This window comes from Brassica napus, assembly GCF_020379485.1.
Source record: "Brassica napus cultivar Da-Ae chromosome C7 unlocalized genomic scaffold, Da-Ae chrC07_Random_4, whole genome shotgun sequence".
NCBI classification, from domain to species: domain Eukaryota; kingdom Viridiplantae; phylum Streptophyta; class Magnoliopsida; order Brassicales; family Brassicaceae; genus Brassica; species Brassica napus.
Genome location: NW_026014348.1, coordinates 1 through 8,533, shown reverse-complemented (window position 1 = coordinate 8,533; position 8,533 = coordinate 1). Strand labels below are relative to the sequence as shown.

General features: G+C 35.1%; 1 pseudogene; it reads left to right on the top strand.

Annotated features, from left to right (window-relative positions):
- The first annotated feature begins 1,469 nt into the window (after positions 1 to 1,469).
- LOC125575367 lies at positions 1,470 to 2,987 on the top strand (annotated as a pseudogene).
- The last annotated feature ends 5,546 nt before the right edge of the window (positions 2,988 to 8,533 follow it).

Genomic DNA, 8,533 nt, shown 5'->3' with positions numbered 1-8,533 from the left:
AACTAGTTAAAGAGAAGAATGGTTTCAAAGGAGTTTGGTTTTCTTATGTGATTCCGAATATTATTATTTTTTGGGTAAACATGTTAAAATTTATTTTTCATGCGGAACAGAGAAATTATTGATGTTTAATTGATTCTGTATCTATTGGTATTATTTGCAAAACATCCTGATTTTTTTTTTTTTTTGGTAAAAGAACATCCTGACTTTCTTAAACATTTGGATGTTTGAATCAGAAATAATCTGGCAAGTGGCCAATTTAGCCTAGTCCTTTCGAGGAACTTTAAAAGAAGGTTAATTTCAACGAGTTTAGCCTAGCATTAGTAACTGTCTGCTAACTGATGACTAAAAGAAATTTGGCTCGTATTTTATTTTCATCATGGTTTCACTACACCAATTTATTATTGGAAAAATAAAATTGCCAAAACGGAACAAAAATTTAAGATGGTTATCCCCTTAATATAATATCATCACTAAGATGTCCCAATAGTATAATATTTTTCAGAATCCCAAAACTAACCTTTCATTAATCAAATTAAATATAAATTAAAATCATTTTAAAAAGTTTAATGAAAAAAAAAAACAAATTAAAAAGGCAAAAGAAATGTAAAAATAATTAAAAAAAGGGAACAAAAGACATGAAACCAAATATCTCGTAACCCTAATCTTCTTCCATATCAAAATCCTCCACATCCATTCTTTTAAAATCTTCTAAGGTAAAATTTGATTCCAATAATAATAGCCTACCTCCTTTGTCATCAGCCGAAAAAACTCATCATGTGGTTGCACCAAATTCCCAAACACCACATGTTGTATAGATATGCATCATAGAACAAGAGTTTGTGAAAATCACAAGACAACCTATGGAGAAATCATAGATTCATGAAGAAGAAAAGAAAAAATCATTATTTTTTTATGTTTTGGCAAAGCAAATCGATCAAAACATGTTTTAGGAAGTTATAATATTTTAGAATATTTTCTTAACAAAAACTTCCTTAATTTTCGAAAAATAGGTTTTCTTATCCGTAGAATGCACTTTATACAATGAGTAGAACCATGACAAAAATCTTGAATGCAATTTCTACCTCATGTAGACGTACTTGTTGTATTTAGATTTCGCATTCCCGAAATTCTAGAATACTTCATAAAAATAGAAACGGCATTCGAGAGAAAAGTAGATATCTTTACAATTAGTATAATTCACATTTCTCATATTTAGAATTTTAATTAAAAGTAGATTTTTCGTTCTAAAAAAGGTAGATGTACTTGTTTATTCTGAAATTCGTTTTCTACTAACACATTTTCCGTAGAAAACGCATTCTACTTTTAGTAGAACGTAATTTAAAATTTTATTTATCAAGTTTTTCAACAAAAAAAATATATGTGTTTGTGTATATCGGTGTTTTTATTAATTGTTTATATTTTTAATAATTTTTGATTCATAAAACTATTTATTTTATTAAGTTTCAGAAATGGAAAAGGTAAAAGGGAGACAAAATAGACAAATTTGATTTTATACCAAAGAGACAACCATCCTAAATTTTTGTTCCGTTTTGACAATTTTCCCTTTATTTTATGCATAAGGTTCATTGTTTTGTAATTCGTCCATTTGATTTTAACTATCATTTGTTTTTTTTCAGGAAAGTAAGAAGTGTAAATTTTCAATTCAACTTTTAATTGAATACTGAAGTCACTAGTAGTATTTATTATTTTTGTAAAGATAAAAGAGAAATTTTTATCAAAAATTATATTAAATTCATAAAATGACATTTATTTTATAATATTTTAAAATCATATTTAATTTGAAATGATTGAAAACTATATTTAATATGAAAACAAAAAGAACATACAATTAATAGTCAAAATACTTGTTGTTAAATTTGTGGTTTGTTTACATGAATAACAGTAAAAATAATCCAAATTTTGAAACTTGGCAAATTTTAGTGGTTTTAGAACAAATCAATTCCAGTTTTACAAAAAAAATATAATTAGTTGAAAAGTAAAATGAAAAACAGTTAATGAGTTACCAATTGTTTATTGAGTTCCTCTCATAATGTTGTGAAAAGTTCTCATAAGAATTTTTTTCAAACTTTTTTTTTTGGTAAAAATGTAAAGATATTATTACCAACTTTATTTCTTGTCTTTTAAAGATATTATTACCAACTTTATTTCTTGCTTTCACGCTGTACGGTGAAGAGTGGAAGGAGCGGCGCGAGTTAGCCGTGCGTGAGCTGTTCTGCCTCAAAAAGGTTCACTCTTTTAGGCATATTCGAGAGGAAGAATGTAACTTTCTAGTCAAGAAACTGTCGGAATCCGCCGCGGATGGGTCTCCCGTTGACTTAAGCAAAGCCCTTTTCTGGCTAACCGCGAGTATCCTGTTTCGAGTTGCCTTCGGACAAAACTTCCACGAGAGCAAGTTTATCGATAAAGAGAAGATCAAAGAGCTAGTGTTCGAAGCAGAGACTGCCCTAGGTAGTTTCACTTGCTCTGATTCTTCCCAGTTGCTGGACTTGGATGGCTCGTTGACTGGCTTTCAGGACAACACAAGCGGCGCAATGATGTTTTCTTCAAGCTTGATGATCTGTTTCAACGTGTGATCGATGATCATTTGACTCCTTGAAGATCATAAGATCACCAAGACATCATCGACTCTATGTTGGATATGATTCATAAACAAGGCCAAAATGGTTCCTTGAATCTCACGGTAGATCATATCAGAGGTGTCCTCCTGGTAAGTTAAGATTTCTCCATCTTCTTTAAACACATTGGCATGGAAACTGAATATATAATTCTAAATACTAACTTATTTATCTTACTTATTAGAAGAAAAAAAAGACTTAGTTTATCTTGTTTGTTTGGTAGAATATATTTCTTGAAGGGATAGACACAGGGGCCATAACCATGATATGGGCAATGACAGAGCTTGCTAGAAACCCTAAACTGATGAAGAAAGTTCAAAGCGAGATCCGAGACGCTCTTGGCAATAATAAGAAGACAATCACTGAAGAAGATATCGAGAAATTCCTTATTTAAAGATGGTGATCAAAAGAAACATCCAGACACTACAAGAAAACAGCAAGGATACTAAGGGAAAAAATCGTCGGAATTTTGTCGGAATAACGTTATTCCGACGACATACCGACGAAACAAGTCCTCGGAAATAATTCCTCGGAATTTCTTCTTTCCTCGGAAATCCCTCGGAATTTTCCGACGGAATTCCGAGGAGGAAACAAATTTCCGAAGAAATTCCGGGGATCACTAGTTTGTCGGAAATCTCCTCGGAATATACCGAGGGAGAACTTCGTCGGGATATTTCCTCGGAAGTTCATCGATCGATGCGTTTTTGGACATATATCCATCGATCGATCGGAATATACCGAGGGAAATCTTCCGAGGAAGATGTCCCTCGGTATATTCCGAACGTTTTTTTATAAACAGATCGATCGATGGATTTATGTCCAAAAACGCATCGATCGATCGAGTAAAAAATATAATTAATTTCCTCGGAATGTAAAAAATATTAATTTTTTTAAAAAAATAAAATTTTTGAAATTTAAATTCAAAAATAAAATTTTTGAAATTTAAATTCAAAAATATAAAATTAAAATTAAAATTGAAATCATATTAATTAATATTCAAAGTTTCACAAATAAATAAAAACATTCCGAGTTTTTGGAAAAAAAGAAAACTACAGGTCTGGCACGTCCGGGAACACCTCGTTCGGGTACATCCTCTGCATCATCTCCATCATTTGCTGGTTCTGCCTCCTCTGTGCCTCATAGCCCGCCTGTTGAGCCGCCATCTGGGTTTCCAACAAAGATATGCGATCATCCTTGTCCTTCAACTGAGCCGTAAGTACTTTTGGATCAACAAAGGGCGGTGGTGCAGAAGAAGGAGGAACCGACCGTGGTGCGACGACCCAAACCGACCAAACGTCCCTTCTTCTTTGGAACCGGCTGAATAGAAAATAGCCAAATTTACAAATTTAAACCAAGAAATAAATGAATTGAATTTTAAAACAAAAGAACTTACAGATTCAACGATTTCGTTGATTCGAAACCGGGACAAGTTGGTCGAAGCCGTCGAAGCATCATCCTCGGTTTGAAGCTGAGACACTTCGTGATACGCCCTAAAATAGGGAAGGATCACTCGACACGGGACTAAAATAGGATATGAAACTCGCCAAAAGGAACAGTGATGGATTGAACGGTGACACAATGGGTTGCGGATGGCCCAATGATACTACCAGACTTCAGTTGGTGCTTGATATGACTCACAAGTCCACCAAAAGAAGGATTTCTAAACGTTGCCTGATATGACGCACAGGTCCAACGAATTAGAGGCTGTTTACTCGGAGATAACCTCACCAAGAAACAAAGAAGTGTTCTACAAAGAACAAATAGATAAACTCAAATAAAAGGGGAAAAAACTTCTCTTATTTCGTGGCTCTTAGGCCCTATATATAGGATTACAAGTTGTAGAAATCCAAAGAAGAATGTGCTAAAAACAAGACATGGAAACTAGAAATGAAGACTTTGACTAAAGACCGAAATTAATGATTTTGTTGAATTATTTTTCCCATGCACGACCAAGACTTCCTTGCTGACTCCCTCTTGGCATTCTTGATGAGAATGGGCTTGAAATGGACTGAGGAAAGGTCTGGTCGAATTTTTGGTGTAAAACCGACCCAAATTGAATTTGTTATGAATTTTTCTTTGGACTGAAAAATGCTCATTTCGCCCAGCAACTAAACCAGCTCCATCTTCAGTGTCACTTAGCTCATTCAGCTCCAAGCTAGTATCACTTAGCTCACTCAGCTCATCTAGCTCATCTACTATCACTTCAGCTGGTTTCAGCTCAAGCATACTCTCTTCAGCTGGTTCCAGCTCGTCCTCAGTCTCATCAGCTGGTTTTAGATCAGTATCCTCACCATTAATCCATCCTGGTTTGTCTTTTGTTGAAGAATCATCTGGCTCAGCCATGGTCGCATCATCCTGGCCCGGGTCTATGATCGAGGCGCATCACTTCGTCTACCACCTGAGTTTGGACCAGGTCGACCACGTCCCTCACAAGACCATCATCAATAGGGCGAGATCATCAACCGGCTCGCCATCATTTTCTTCCGCCTTGAAAAAAAACATAAATTAAAAAAACATAGAAATTAGAAGAAATGCACAATAAATTGAAATTCTGAAACTCAAATAATTGAAGAAAAAGCGGTGAACTTACCATGCGATCTCCCAGAGTGGCAATAGATTGAGCACCCAAGTTATGCTTGTAGATGCCCTTCCCTTTACGGTCGCTCCTGCGGTTGGTAGAGTTGGTGGAAGAAGTTTCTTTCGTCTCTTCCTTATCCCAATGCGCACACAACTCCTTCCAAACCGTGTCGTTCATCGACTTTGGGACCTTTTAATAAAAAAAAAAAAATAGTTTAATAAATTAAAAAAATAGTTTAATAAATTAAAAAATGTTTAATAAATTAAATCGAACCTTATTGATTTCCCACTTCTTCTTCCACTCGTGGATCTGCTTCCCATAGTTGTCCATAACTTATGGACGAAGTGGTGATAGATAAAGAGCGTCTCATCGGAATTCCAGTTGAACTCTTGCTGAAAAAAAAACACAATTAATAGAAAATTTATATTAAAGATTAAAAATATAAGTAAAAAATTAGAAGACTTACCGCAAACTGACGAAACCACAGAACCTGCTTGTCGGTAGGGAAGTGAGTGAAAGTCGGATGTCCCCTGTCGAGGGCCGAGTACATCATACAGTTGATCCATGCGCTGATCCCGTTCCCGGATCGGTTGAACCTAATAAAAAACAAACGGTTAATAATGAATCCAAATTTAAAGAAAAAAATTTGTTTAATTACCATGTTTGACCCCGTCCATGTGGATACGGAGTGAGATACGGAAGATGGTCACGACCGGGCTGTTGAACCAACTCCGCAACACTCATCACTCCCGGAGGACCCGGAGGAGCAGGAGCGGATGCAGCAGCGGGAGCGAGAGGAGCAGGAGCGGGTGCAGCAGAGGGAGATGTATGGTTGGAGCTGTGGGGCGAAGGGGAATCCTGAAAATGGCTGGAATCCCGAGACTGCCTCTCCGTACCACCACGACCACGACGCCTGTCGATGCGGGTCGGATCATCATGAGACCTGTAAATAAAAAAATATATTTAATAATACAGAAATAATAAATTATTTTTTTTTTTTAAATCCAAAAAATTTAATCACAAAAAAAGATTTATATAGATATAAAAATATTTAATAAATATATAAAAATAGTTCTAATAAAAAAAAAAATAGTTTTAATAAATAAAAAATAGTTTAATAATTACAAAAAATAGTTTTAAATATATATATATATATATATTAAAAATATTTTTAAATCCCAAATAATAGTTTTTAATCACAAAAAAAGTTTTATAGATATTAAAATGTTTTGTAAAGTCCAAAAAATCGAATTTATATACAAAACAAATTTTGTAAAATCCAAAAATTGAATTATATAGAAAAATCATTTTGTAAATACAAAAATTGATTTTATATACAAAAAATCGATTTTATAAAATACAAAAAAAAAAAAAATTAAAAAAAATTAAATCAATTCAACAAAACAAATTATTCAACCAAATCACAATTCTAAACCTATTATACAACCAAATCACAATCCTAACCAATCACCCTAACAAAAATCTATCAAAACTACACAAAAACCTAACAAATAGAACCTAAGAGAGTGGGATAGGGTCCTTACATGATTTGTGTAAGAGAAGGGGGAGATCGCCGGAGATATCGTCGGATTTCAGGGGGAAATCGCCGGAGAGAAGAGAGGAGTCGCGCAGAGGAAGAAGAGAGAAATGGGGAAGAAGAAGGGGCTCGTGGTTATAAAACCTAGGGTCCGACGGACATTATCCGTCGGAATTCCATCGGAATTCTAATTTCAATTTTTCGCGAAATATTTGCCCGGTAAAATGAAAATATTCGAGGAAATTCCGACGGATAGTAAAATATCCGTCGGAATTTTCTCGGAATATTCCGAGGAAATACCGAGGAACTAGTGTTTGGGGTTTCAAAACATCAATTTTTTTTGCCGTATTTCATTTCTTATACAATTGTAATGCATACCATTGAGGATTCTTTGTATAGATGAGCATAAACCATAAAATAACAAATTTCAAAACTAATTGAAAGTATTCCCTTTACCGTTCATTAAAAGGTATAAATGTTTCTCTTATGTTGTGGGTTTCGTTCATACAATCGGAAAAGTGTTAATTATACGGTAAGGAACAAATTTTTGACTTCATAATGAACGTAAGACACTTAATAAGGGTTATATAGGTGTTATTCAAACCGCAAAACGTTGTTTTCGGTTTTTAAAAACCTATTTCCTCGGAATTTCCTCGGATTATTCCGAGGGAATTCCCGAGGAAACCCTCTTCTTCCTCGAATTCCGTCGGAATATTCCGAGGAAATTCCGAGGAACTAGTGTTTGGGGTTTCAATACGTCAATTTTTTTATAAACGGATCGATCGATGTATATATATCCAAAAACGCATCGATCGATCACTAAGATGGACCAAAGCGTAACATGTGATCGATCGATTAGATTATCCCATCGATCGATCGAGAATCTCAAGCGTTCCTCGGAATGTCCTCGAAAAATCTCGTACGTTTTTTTATAAACGGATCGATCGATGTATATATATCCAAAAACGCATCGATCGATCACTAAGATGGACCAAAGCGTAATAATGTGATCGATCGATTTGACTATCCCATCGATCGATCGAGAATCTCAAACTTTCCTCGGAATATCGTCAGAAAATCTCGTACGTTTTTTTATAAACGGATCGATCGATGTATATATATCCAAAAACGCATCGATCGATCACTAAGATGGACCAAAGCGTACAATGTGATCGATCGATTTGACTATCCCATCGATCGATCGAGAATCTCAAACGTTCCTCGAAATGTCCTCGAAAATCGTGTAAGTTTTTTTTAAACGCATCGATCGATCCGTGTTTGTACAAAAACATATCGATCGATGCGTGTGCGGAAACAGAATTATAAGGCAAAACCCGAACTTTTTGGATCAAAACCTCAGAACTCTTATCCCCTCCGATTTCCCTATAATTCGACCCCCCCCCCCCTTTTCTCTCTCTATAATCATCTGATTTGAACAATTTTGGGCTCTATTCCCCTTGATTTTTCGAGCTCTACCTGATTCCTACACTCGTTTTCACCCTAACCCCATGAATTCGGTTATACCTCGTTGGTATTCTTCCGTAAGCAATCTCGTGTTCGGATCCAAATGAGGTCGATCGATCCAAGAACGAAAATAATTTGAAGAAGACATATTTTTTATGGAGTAAGAGGGAGGATGAAGATATGGAGTGAATGAAGAGGAAGAGGAGTGCTTGTATTATAGTTTTAAATCCTGCCGACAGACCGAGGAAATTCCGACGGAAAAGGCTAGTTTCGTCTAGTTAATTTGGTTAGTTCCTCGGGAATTCCTCGGAATTTTGT